This window comes from Sceloporus occidentalis, unplaced genomic scaffold (assembly GCF_023333645.1).
Source record: "Sceloporus occidentalis isolate IW3139 unplaced genomic scaffold, rSceOcc1.0.p SCAF_1, whole genome shotgun sequence".
NCBI classification, from domain to species: Eukaryota; Metazoa; Chordata; class Lepidosauria; order Squamata; family Phrynosomatidae; genus Sceloporus; species Sceloporus occidentalis.
Genome location: NW_028316981.1, coordinates 130,875,248 through 130,888,357, shown reverse-complemented (window position 1 = coordinate 130,888,357; position 13,110 = coordinate 130,875,248). Strand labels below are relative to the sequence as shown.

The 13,110-nt window shown below is 48.8% G+C and overlaps 1 protein-coding gene across 1 annotated transcript in view; it reads right to left on the bottom strand.

Moving 5' to 3' along the window:
• EVPL (envoplakin) overlaps window positions 1–12,862 on the bottom strand; it is a 79,204-nt gene extending 66,342 nt beyond the window's left edge. The window contains exon 1 of the mRNA XM_089535643.1: window positions 12,800–12,862. The gene's annotated coding sequence lies outside the window, so the exon portion shown is untranslated. The remainder of the gene's footprint in view (window positions 1–12,799) is intronic.
• Between the last annotated feature and the right edge of the window lie 248 nt (window positions 12,863–13,110).

The window sequence follows — 13,110 nt, the reverse complement described above, 5'->3', positions numbered from 1 at the left end:
CTCTCTGAATACACTTTGCCGATTCGTATTCGCGTCATATCGTATCATTCGTTCACACCTGGGCGGCCTTCCGGATCGAGGATTTGCGAATCGGCCAATGCGTATTCAGGCAAAGTGAGGCAAGTGCAGATTGGATAACCACACCAGCCCAATACAATGTGTATTGGCCGATGCGCATCGGCAGCTTTGCGCATGCTCTGTGGGGCTCTGAACGGGGGCAACATTTTTAACTTCTGGGGTGAAGAATGAGGTCACTGTTTAGCGTGTAATATCACAAGAATTGCTGCCTTTAGCAACTTACGAAAGGGGTATGCACCATCTGTATGTGTGTGTGTGTGTGTGTGTGTGTGTGTGTGTGTGTATATGCACACACATAAATACATACATACATACTTATATGTATACACATAGTGGTACAGCCAAAAGTGAGATGCCTTTTTTATGTGTACACACACATTTGTCTGTATGAGTGTTTATACACACACACACACACACACACACACAGATATACACACATATACACATAGTGGTACAGCCAAAAGTGTGATGCCTTTTTTATGTGTACACACACACACATTTGTCTGTATGAGTGTTAATACACACACACACACACACACACACAGACATATATATATACAAAAACACACTGTGCCACAGCCAAAAGTGTGATGCCGTATTTATATGTGTATACACACATCTGTCTGCTTGAGTGTTTACATATGTGTGTGTACACACACACACACACACACACACACACACACACACACAGATGTACACACATATACACATAGTGGTACTGCCAAAAGTGTGAAGCCGTATTTATGTGTGTACACACACAGCTGTCTCTGTGTGTGTGTGTGTGTGTATACATACACACACACACACACACACACACACAAGCTGTGGAGCAGCCAAAAGTGTAATGCTGCATGTGTATGCTTACACACACATCTTTGTGTGTGTGTGTGTGTGTGTGTATACATACATATACACACACACACATATATATACACACAAATTGTGGAGCAGCTGAAAGTGTAATGCTGCATGTATATGCTTACACACACATCTTTGTGTGTGTGTGTGTGTGTGTGTGTGTGTACGTACATACACACACACACACACACACACATATATGTATACACACACAAACTGTGGGGCAGCCGAAAGTGTAATGCTGCATGCATATGCTTACACACACATCTTTGTGTGTGTGTGTGTGTGTATACATACATACATACATACATATACATATATACACACATATACATGTACATTCCCCCCCCCCCCCCCCGGACACAAAAGCTTTCTGCTTTATCTCGTTCAGTGGAAAAATCGCTCCCCAGCCCCGGCGGTTGTCCTGAAAGGGGAAAGGGCCAACAGAAGGAGATGGGGGAAATTCCAGCGCAGCATCATGGGAGATTTGTAACCGGTGGTCTTCAGGAGAACCAGTGGATTGGATGTACACACCAGCCAAAGCAGCAGAGGTTTCGCACTGGCCATCAATACGGATCCCGCCGATCCACTAATTTTGCGCACTCGCAAAACGGAGGAGCCGGCTGCCTTCAGTTCAGAACCCAGCCGTGAATACGCATTGGCCAAAGCGTATTCATGTTATATCGCATTGGTCAATACGTATTCTGAGCTCACAGGTGTGGAACACCAATGCAATAGAACACGAATACGCATCGGCCAATGCGAACTGAGCCTACTTCTGTGCCCTGTGTGGAAAGGTCCTTTGTTCCATTTCTTTATCTTTCTTTGAATACTCTTTGACTGGGGAGCCAGAGGAATAGTAACAAGTTTCTAGAACTTTGGTTTATTTTATGAATGGATATGGAAAATATATAAAAACATTCTCATCCGAAAATATACAAGCATCTCTCCCCTGGCAGTACATTCAGTCAAAAATTATGTTATTTCACAGCCTCAAAAATGAGCCATCTGAAGTTGACACCTGTCTAATAATAATAATGGTGCTATTATTCCACATGCTTATTTCTTTACCTGCTTCTCCTCAGCTAATGGGAGGTGTGTGATTTCAATCAGGGTAGCATATTCCCTATAAAACACAAATTATTAATGGGCTACATCCTTGCAATATTTATTTACTTACTATTATGCTTTTAAGAGTTATAAGATTATTTATTACAGTAAGCACACCCTACTTTTCACTGAGGTGCACGGAAACTAATGAGAGCTATTTCATATATGTAATCTTTTTGAATTAGTTCTGCTGACAAGAAGATGAGAGTGGAGGTCTAAATGCAGTATTGCTACGCTCTCCTGGGTTTCTGTTTCCCACATCAGACGTCTCCATTTTGGAACAGGATAAAAGGATCTGCATCTGTTGTGGAGCCAGTGTTTATTGTCGTCATCGTCGTCATCATCATCATCATTATTTTGCCTTTCTCCTAAAATTGTGACTCCAGGCAGTTTACAATTTAAAAACAGTAATCATTACAAAGGGATTAAACTATTGACTGCGTTAAAATGATTTAAAACTACACTTAAAAATATAAAATACTTTTGCCTGCTTTTATATGGTTTTAAAATATACTTATAAAATACTTTTATGTTTTAAAATATACAAAGCAATTAAATGTCTTACGCTCAAAACAGTACAGCACCATCAGCTCGTTCTTAAAAACTTTCCATTTTAAAGCCTGTCAGAATAAAAAAGTATTTGCCTGCTGATAGAAGGATAGCAAGGAGGGGGCTATGCTGGTCTCCCTGAGAATGGACTTCCAGAGACTAGGGGCAGCCAACTAGAAGGCCTGCTCTTGTGCTCCTACCAACTATGCTTGCAATGGTGGTAGGACAGAGAGACAGGCCTCTCCTGATGATCCTAGGGCCCAGGGAGACACATGCAAGGAGATACAGTCTGCCAGGTAGCCTGGACCTGAGCCATATAGGGTTTTATCGGAATTAAGTAACACCTAGAATTGTGTCTGGAATTAGACTGGCAGCCAGAGGAGCTATTGTAACAATAGCATAATATGGTCCCTGTATCTTGCTCGTTAGCCTTCTGGCTGCAAAAAGCTCTTTGTTCTGTGTGAAGTTTCCAAATACACTTCAAAGAGGGAGCCTCATGTAGCGTGTGTTACAGTAGTTCACCAGAATGTAACTAAGGAATGCACCTCCGTGTCTAGATCCAGCATCTCAAAGAATGGGTACAAATGTTGCATAAGCCTTAAATGTGCAAAAGCACTCCTGGCCACCACAGAATCCAGGATCTCTCTATCCAAAGCTCAGTCCAGGGAATACACCCAAAAAGGGCCATCATGCAGAAATGCAACTGTTAAATTGCTGCCCAAAATCTCTCTCTAATAGGCTGACTGAGGTTAATTCTTCAAGTGTGGTCCTTAAGGATCCATGAACTTGATACTGGATGAATTCAACATTCATGCCAAAGCTGCCTCCAATGTACAGGCTTATTCATGCCATCCATGGGGATGTCTCAAGTATTGTTGTCTCAGTTCTCAAAGTACAACATTTACCAGTGGTTCAAGTGGAAGGGGACATTTCCTGAGATAATCGTGACCGAAGTTGTCAAAGGTAAAAACCAACAGTGGTAAAACAGGTGAAATATGTACCATGGCTGTTAGCAAGATCAGGAATATGCTTGTGGGGAATTACAATTTGCCATCCATAGAGATGCTGGAAAGTGCCAACCAAATAATGACTACTGTTGCATGATCATCATCATCATCCATTCAGACTCACCATATTACTTAAGCCCTGTTCTGATTCAAAAGAGAATCTACATAAATTCAATCTAGATGATGAGGAAATGGAAGTAGTTAAAGAGTTCTCATACCTTGGATCAAACATTGTTCAGAAAGGAGACTGCAGTCAAGAAATCAGAAGAAGACCAGGAATAGGAAGGGCAGCTATGAAAGAACTAGACAAGATCCTAAAAAGATATACAAGTGCGCACTAAAGTCAGAATACCAAGCCATTGTATTCCTCATCACCATGTATGGATGTAAGAGTTGGACAGTGAAGAAAGAAGATAGATAGAAATATGTATCAATTGTGTTTGACACCAGCAAGATTAAATGCTGGAAATGTAGGTTACACAACGGGACTTTTTTAATCACATGTAGTGGTCTTGCAATAAAGCAAAAAATTATTGGAGGCAGATACAAAAATTAATCCAATTTATCTTTAAATGTAGAATCGATTTTAGAGGGATGCATTATATCAGGGGTCGGCAACCTCCGGCCCGCGGGCCGGAAGCGGCCCGCGGAGGCCTGGCGACCGGCCCCTGCCTCCCCTTGCCGCCGCCGCCGCGGCCGCCCGTCGCGGCTTTTCGCCGCTCTGGGCGCCGCCATTTTGGGCGGCAAAATGGCGGCGAAGTCTCGCGCGACCTCCCTCGAGGTCGCGCGAGACTTCGCGGCCATTTTAGCTGAAAAAATGGCGGCGCCCAGAGCGGCCTCTGGGGCTATGGGCGCCGCCATTTTTTCACCCAAAATGGCGGCGAAATCTCGCGCGACCTTGGGGGAGGTCGCGCGAGACTTCGCCGCCATTTTGCCGCCCAAAATGGCGGCGCCCAGAGCGGCGAAAAGCCGCGATGGGCAGCCGCGGCGGCAGCGGCGGCGGGCCTTTGAGAGGCCCGCTGCCGTCCCTGGGGCCCTCCAGGAGGGCTCCGAAGGCGGCAGCGGGCCTCTGGGAGGCCCGCTGCCGTCCCTGGGGCCCTCCAGGAGGGCTCCGAGGGCGGCAGCGGGCCTCTGGGGGGCCCGCTGCCGTCCCTGGGGCCCTCCAGGAGGGCTCCGAGGGCGGCAGGGGGCCTCTGGGTGGCCCGCTGCCGTCCCTGGGGCCCTCCAGGAGGGCTCCGAGGGCGGCAGGGGGCCTGCTGCCGTCCCTGGGGCCCTCCAGGAGGGCTCCGAAGGCGGCAGGGGGCCTCTGGGGGACCCTTTTCCGTCCCTGGGGCCCTCCAGGAGGGCTCCGAGGGCGGCAGGGGGCCTGCTGCCGTCCCTGGGGCCCTCCAGGAGGGCTCCGAGGGCGGCAGGGGGCCTCTGGGGGACCCTTTGCCGTCCCTGGGGCCCTCCAGGAGGGCTCCGAGGGCGGCAGGGGGTCTCTGGGGGACCCTTTGCAGTCCCTGGGGCCCTCCAGGAGGGCTCCGAGGGCGGCAGGGGGCCTGCTGCCGTCCCTGGGGCCCTCCAGGAGGGCTCCGAGGGCGGCAGGGGGCCTCTGGGGGACCCTTTTCCGTCCCTGGGGCCCTCCAGGAGGGCTCCGAGGGCGGCAGGGGGCCTCTGGGGGACCCTTTGCCGTCCCTGGGGCCCTCCAGGAGGGCTCCGAGGGCGGCAGGGGGTCTCTGGGGGACCCTTTGCAGTCCCTGGGGCCCTCCAGGAGGGCTCCGAGGGCGGCAGGGGGCCTGCTGCCATGCCTGGGGCCCTCCAGGAGGGCTCCGAGGGCGGCAGGGGGTCTCTGGGGGACCCTTTGCAGTCCCTGGGGCCCTCCAGGAGGGCTCCGAGGGCGGCAGGGGGCCTGCTGCCGTCCCTGGGGCCCTCCAGGAGGGCTCCGAGGGCGGCAGGGGGCCTCTGGGGGACCCTTTTCCGTCCCTGGGGCCCTCCAGGAGGGCTCCGAGGGCGGCAGGGGGCCTGCTGCCGTCCCTGGGGCCCTCCAGGAGGGCTCCGAGGGCGGCAGGGGGCCTCTGGGGGACCCTTTGCCATCCCTGGGGCCCTCCAGGAGGGCTCCGAGGGCGGCAGGGGGTCTCTGGGGGACCCTTTGCAGTCCCTGGGGCCCTCCAGGAGGGCTCCGAGGGCGGCAGGGGGCCTGCTGCCATGCCTGGGGCCCTCCAGGAGGGCTCCGAGGGCGGCAGGGGGTCTCTGGGGGACCCTTTGCAGTCCCTGGGGCCCTCCAGGAGGGCTCCGAGGGCGGCAGGGGGCCTGCTGCCATCCCTGGAGCCCTCCAGGAGGGCTCCGAGGGCGGCAGGGGGCCTCTGGGGGGCCCTTTGCCGTCCCTGGGGCCCTCCAGGAGGGCTCCGAGGGCGGCAGGGGGTCTCTGGGGGACCCTTTGCAGTCCCTGGGGCCCTCCAGGAGGGCTCCGAGGGCGGCAGGGGACCTGCTGCCATCCCTGGGACCCTCCAGGAGGGCTCCGAGGGCGGCAGGGGGCCTCTGGGGGGCCCTTTGCCGTCTCTGGGACCCTCCAGGAGGGCTCCGAGGGCGGCAGGGGGCCTCTGGGGGGCCCTTTGCCGTCCCTGGGGCCCTCCAGGAGGGCTCCAAGGGCGGCAGGGGGCCTGCTGCCGTCCCTGGGGCCCTCCAGGAGGGCTCCGAGGGCGGCAGGGGGCCTCTGGGGGAACCCTTTGCCGTCCTTGGGGCCCTCCAGGAGGGCTCCGAGGGCGGCAGGGGGCGTCTGGGGGGCCCGCTGCCGTCCCTGGGGCCCTCCAGGAGGGCTCCGAGGGCGGCAGGGGGCCTCTGGGGGGCCCGCTGCCGTCCCTGGGGCCCTCCAGGAGGGCTCCGAGGGCGGCAGGGGGCCTCTGGGGGGCCCGCTGCCGTCCCTGGGGCCCTCCAGGAGGGCTCCGAGGGCGGCAGGGGGCCTCTGGGGGGCCCGCTGCCGTCCCTGGGGCCCTCCAGGAGGGCTCCGAGGGCGGCAGGGGGCCTCTGGGGGGCCCTTTGCCATCCCTGGGGCCCTCCAGTAGGGCTCCGAGGGCGGCAGGTCGCCTCTGGGGGGCCCTTTGCCATCCCTGGGGCCCTCCAGGAGGGCTCCGAGGGACGGCAGGGGGCCTCTGGGAGGCCCGGTGCTGTCGCTGGGGCCCTCCAGGGGGCCCTCCAGCGCTGGTGGCCCCCACCAGCTTTTTTGCCGGTCTCTGACGGGGCCTGGGGCCCCGTCAGGGGCCAGCAAAGGTGGGGAGGCCTGGCCCCCGGAGGGTGGAAGCTCCGCCCCCGGTACGCAGCCCCGCCCCAGAGGGTGGAAGCTCCGCCCCCGGCACACGGCCCCGCCCCGGAGGGTGGAAGCTCCACCCCCCGCACGTGGCCCCGCCCCGGAGGGTTGAAGCTCCACCCCCCGGCTTCGGCCCCCCAGTCGCCTGAGGGACACCAACCCGGCCCCCGGCTCAAAAAGGTTGCCTACCCCTGCATTATATGATTGTTGTAGCAAGATTGTTGCCCAAAACTGGAAAACAGATTCTTTGCCTACAGAAGAGGATTGGATTTTAAAGTGTTGGAGTTGGCTGAGATGGACAAATTAGCTAGGCTGATTAAAGAAAAATATTTGATAACTTTTTTTTAAAAGACTGCGAATTATTTCTTACTGATATGAAGACGAAAAAAGGGAAGACTTTGTTTGTGGGGTTTGAGACTTGAAGCAATTAGTTTAGATTTTTAGGTTAGAAGTGAAATGAAAATGAGTTAACATTATTGAGTAATTTAAGATATTGAGTGTTTGTATTTCTAGGCTTGGGAAGTGGGGAGTCAATTTTAATTAGTGTTAATTCTATTAACTGAGGTTTATGTTGCTTATATGTGGGTTGTATGAGATTTAGTTTTGGAGAAAGGAAAGAGTGGAAACAGGGAGCAGGGAGTGGTTAATTTGATTGTATTTTGATTTAGGTGCTTATTGCTGTTTAGAATATGATATGTTTTTGTTATTATTATTATTATTATTATTATTATTAATTATTAACCTTTATTTATAAAGCGCTGTAAATTTACACAGCGCTGTACGTACAATCTTTTTAATTGGATGGTTCCCTGCCCTCAGGCTTACAATCTAAAAAGACACGACACAAAAGGAGAAGGGAGTGGTGGTGGGGAAGGGGATGAGGGCCAGCAGTTCTTCTCTACCTCCGAGGCCTGGATCAGGGGAGATGGACTGGAGGGAGGGCTTGGCTTCTTAATAGATGGTTAGTTAATCTTCTTCCAGGGAGGCCTGTTGGAGCTAGCCTGCCTCTCTAGTAGGATAATACATATAAAATACATAGCAATACAGGAAATGATTCAATAAAACAGGCAACAAAGAACATCAAATAGCAAGTGACAATTATGCAATGCCTGGGAACGCTTCTCTGAACAGGATGGTCTTCAACTCCGTTTTGAAGTGATGGCTCTTGCTCGCGGGGGAAGAAGGTTCCAGGAGTGAGGGGCAGCGAGTGAAAAGGGGCGAATCCAAAATGGGGCAGAGGAAATCCTGGGCTGGGACAGCCGACCTTGACTACCAGAACGGAGGGCCCGAGTGGGAAGGTGAGGAGAAAGGAGGTCTGATAAGTAAGGAGGGGCCAGCCCATGGAGGGCTTTAAACATCGACAACAGGAGCTTATACTGAATGCGGAAAGGGAGGGGGAGCCAGTGAAGGGATACCAATGCAGGAGAAATGTGGTCAGAGCGGTGGGTGGATGTAATAATGCATGCAGCTGAGTGCTGGACAAAAATTAAAGGATGGAGGTGAGAAAAAGGAAGCCCAGTCAGGAGAATGTATTTGTGTGTATTTGAGTGTTTTATTGTATAGGATACATGTTTTAAAACCTAATAAAAATGTATTTATTCAGAAGAAAGATCCACTGAGTTCTGTGCAGTTTACTCCATAATGAAGGAACACAGAATTGCACTCTTAATAGTCACAGAGCATAGGAGAGAGGCTGGCGTTCAGCAGACAAGTTTTATTTTCCTTACAGGTTGCATCTTCTTGGCACCACCTGTTTCAACAAGACAGTGCCTTACCAGGCGCCTAGAGCATATTCATGCTTCACTGATTCTAAGCACAACCTCCATTTTTAAAGCATTACCCCACCTGACACAATAAAGCAAAGGCAGCTGTTCGTGGAAGTTGAAAAAAAAAAGATACTGGATTAATAATGCTGATTTTGCCTCAGCCCCAGGGCTTCAGATGTGATTAGCCAAGCCTAGCCTCCCTGTCTGTTTTCAGACACCATTTGTACAGTCTCACTATTGACAGAACCAAGTGGCACATAACACTTTCCTTGGAGCAAAGCATCAGTACATCAGTCCCACACCCATATGTGCTTTTCAGGAGGAAAAAAATGAACAAGACAAGACTGCCATTGCATGATGCTTTATTGGAAGACTCCACACCTGATGATTATTCCTACATCCAAAAAGCAAAATCCTGCTAGACCTGCCTGTTGCACCCCACTTACTGAATTCAGGCTTCACTCAGCTGCTGCCAACAGGTTTCTGGGAAGGGTCTATACAGCTCCCTGGTATACCTCTTAATGGGGGCCTGCAGCAGAATTTTGCCTAGGCAAAGGAAAGAGTCTGGAGGGGAGTGTGTGCTTAAATTGAGATCAATCCATCCTGTCTGAACAACATGGAAGGAGTGAATTCTCTTACAGTTAGACCAGTCTATGCAATTCCTCCCTCTCTTATGGAGAGCCAGCATGCCGTAGTGGTTTGAGTGTTGGCCTATAACTAAAGACCAGGCTTCTATTCCCAGCTGAGCCACGGAATCCACTGAGTGACCTTGGGCAGGTTACATACTCTCAGCCTCAGGGGAAGGCAATGGCAAAACCTCCTCGGAACAAATCTTGCCAGGAAAACTCCATGACAGGGTTGCCTTAACATTGCCATAAGTTGGAAATGACCTGAAGGCATACAGCAAAAATGGAAGACTCTAGAACTGGGGTTGGTAACTGTGGAAGGCCAGGGAGCTGCATTAGCCCCCAGGAGACCTTAGGGGGATGCCTCCCACTGCACCCACTCCCACAAAAGAGAAATACAGTGGACCCTTATTATAGGCTGGGGTTTGGTTCCAAGATCCCCCGTGTATAACAAAATCTGTGGATGCTCAAGTCCCATTAAATCTAATGACATAGTAAAATGGTGTCCCTTATAAAAAATGGAAAATCAAGGTTTGATTTTGGACATGCTTGGGCCATTTTGGGCCAAAGAAAGACCCTTTTAACAACAAGCAGTGAACAGAATTAATTTCTTGTTCATTTTCTATTTCAAAAAGGGCCTCTCCTGGGCATGCCCCTAAAATGTAATGGAAATGCCCCAACCCCCCTAGAGCATATTGATGAGTATTTCTGACTGAAAAAAGTTGCATTTTTCTAATACCTGGAGGGTCAAGGGAGCCACAAAAAGTGCCCTGGAGGTCCACATGTGGCCCATGTGCTACTCTTTGCCCACTTCTCCTCCTGAATCTCATTACATTATGGCAAGCACCTGCCAAAGCCAATGCCACGAGGGAAAAAGTGTTTTCATGACATTCAATATTGTGTTATGACTTGTACTTGGGCTAATAGCAATGTAATACACAAAACTATGAGTCCCACCATCCAACACAATTTGTGTCGAAAGCAAGGGTTCACGATTACCTCTCAACTTACAATTACTTCATACAGAAAGAATGTAACATGTATACCAGTTGTTACATCCAGCCAAAGACTCCAAATGCATTTCTGTGATTCCATCAGGCTTTTACCTGAGTTGCCTTCAGAAATATGCAAGAAAGATGAATAACCTGACATGGAAAATTTATAGTTTAAAAAACAACACGGATGGATGAGTTTACTGTCTTGTGCAAAACACGATGGCTATTTCAACTTCATTTTGACTGAAATGTTTCCACATGTGTAGGGAGTCTGAAGTAACCTCTGAGTAACCCAGTAACATTCCCATTTGAAAAGGAGTGCTTAAATGGGGTTTTGTTGTCATTGTGTGCTTTGAAGTTGTTTTCAATTTATGGCAACCCTAAACCCTATCATGGGGGTTTTGTAGCAAGATTTGTTCAGAGAGGATTTGCCTTTGCCTTCCTCTGAGGCTTTGAGAGTGTGGAGTTTGTCAGACAAGGAAAATTAGAAGTATAATCCAATGGCAATTTGAACACAATCATGGGGTTTAACGTTATTCTGTGATAACCACTACACGCAAATTCAGGCAATGGGAAGTCAGTCTAAGCACAATCATGGGGTTTCACGTTTTTGCGTGATAGACTACCATATGCAAATTTGGGCGAGGACATGCTATTTTCGGGCAATGGGAAGGCAGTTCAAATGCAATTCACATTCACGTAAATTCGCTGAACTAGCGAATTCACGTGAATGCGTTCTGGCCCCACTTTCTTTTCATTTGAAATTAAGAGAAACTCCTCATGTGTGATAAAGTGATAAAGTCCTGTGACTTGCCCAAAGTCACCCAGTGAGTTTCCATGGCTAAGTGAGGATTTGAGCCTTCGTCTCCCGGAGTCCTAGTCGAACACTTATACCATTACACTATGCTTGCTCTTAGAACTGATTTATTCATGATGTTTGAAAACTGTACTTTATGCAAGTACTTCTTATAGTGCTTCACAATAAGAAAATGGAGTAAAATACAATACATAATTGAAATATTTCAAAAACACAATTAAAACAAAAGCACTCTCCAAATTCACCGCACCTTCAAAACCAACAGAAAGAATGGAATGAATTAATCATCTGATGAATTTAAAACACAGCTTCCTATTCAGTCATATTGTTTCAAAAATGTTCTTTCAAATGCCTAGGGGAATAATGATGTCTAATAAAGATAATAAAATATAGGCGCCTGACAATAATCTCTGGGTAAGAAGGAATTTAAAAATGTAAGTTTGGTGTTTCTTTTCTCAACTCCCAGAAGCCTAACAGTCTGGTGCAGAAAAAACAAATTATTAGCTCCAGCTTTAGTACATCCATTGGGAAATTGTGATGCTTTTCTCGCAATTTATAACCTAGCCACTTATCCAGGTCATATTAGTTCAATGGTGCTGCCACTGAGACTAGCAAATTGATTTAGTCCATAGAGATCTGTGGTGTCTTAAAGACCAACAAAGTCATCCTTTTTAATGGATTAATGGTCCATTTCAGAGCCAGCATGGTGTAGTTGTTTGAGCATTGGAGGATGACTCTGGAAACCAGAGTTCGAATCTCTGTTCTGCCCTACAAACCCACTGAGTGATATTGGGCAAGGCACACTCTCTCCGCCTCAAAGAAAGGCAAAGGCAAATCCCCACTGAACAAATCTTGCCTAGGAAATCCCATGATAGGTTTGTCTTAGGGTCACCATAATGTGGAAATGACTTGAAGGCACACAAGAACAGTCCACTTCAGAAACATTAAGTATTTTACATTAATTATAATAATTTAAATATAACAATAGCAATGAACAATAGCCTATAGACATGCAATGCAGAGTCAGGATTTTAAACAAGTGAATCCAGTTTCATGAAGGGAAAAAATATGGAGTGTCAGAAAACAACCTCAGGAAGGTGACTTTTGTGGCTAACATTGCATTTTATGTTCCTGCAATTTGGTTGATGTAGAAAAAAACCAAATAAACCTCAGTCAGATTTGTGGAAGGGGGGGGTTGAAGAAAATAAAGTTTCTTACACCTTGGAAACATTAACGCTGCCCCATAAATGGATTAGGATCATAAAAGTTTGAGACAGAGATTGAAAGCCAATAAAGAGCTGGGCTATTCCTTAGAACAGGAGGCCACAATAATTCTCAAGCTTTCCATTTGGCGCCCAATTCATGGGTGCCTTGTTATGTTATGTTCAGGACAGCTTGAAAAGGGAGGGCCTGGGAAAGGCAGATACAAACCAGTTCCACAGCACCTCACCCTCTATTTTTGTCCAGCATTGCAAAGAAGAAAAGCAATTGGCATAAAGCATGTTTGGAGTCCACAATGCCTCCCATGGTTACTCAGACCAAATGTACGTGAGAAAGGCAGTTATGAAAACAGGTGTCCTGCATAACTTTGCCCAAATTCTTTTAAGGGAGGTAAGCACTAGGCAAGGTGGAGAAATTTTTTTAAAAAGGGTTGAAGAAGAAACTGTTACTGTGAGAAAAAAAATAAAGTGTTATTTGAACACTTACCAACACCTCAAGTTTTGCACACATCAGACTTCTGCTTTGATCCAAAGGTGCATTTGCCAGCGCTACCTCTACTTCCTTAAAGTCCAGGAATGGGAGGGACAGAGCACAGTAAGAGAATGCAAACAGTTCTTTTGAACTTTCTCTGATTTTCTGTAGAAAGTCTATCTGGCTGGCATGTGAAGGCACCTGAGCAGCACTAGAAACACATGGGGAGAGACTGTAGCTCTGCAGGTTACTCACTTTTCTTCCCCCAATTCTTTCCCCATTTATGCTTCCCCAAATACTCTGAATTTTTGATATAGAGAATTACA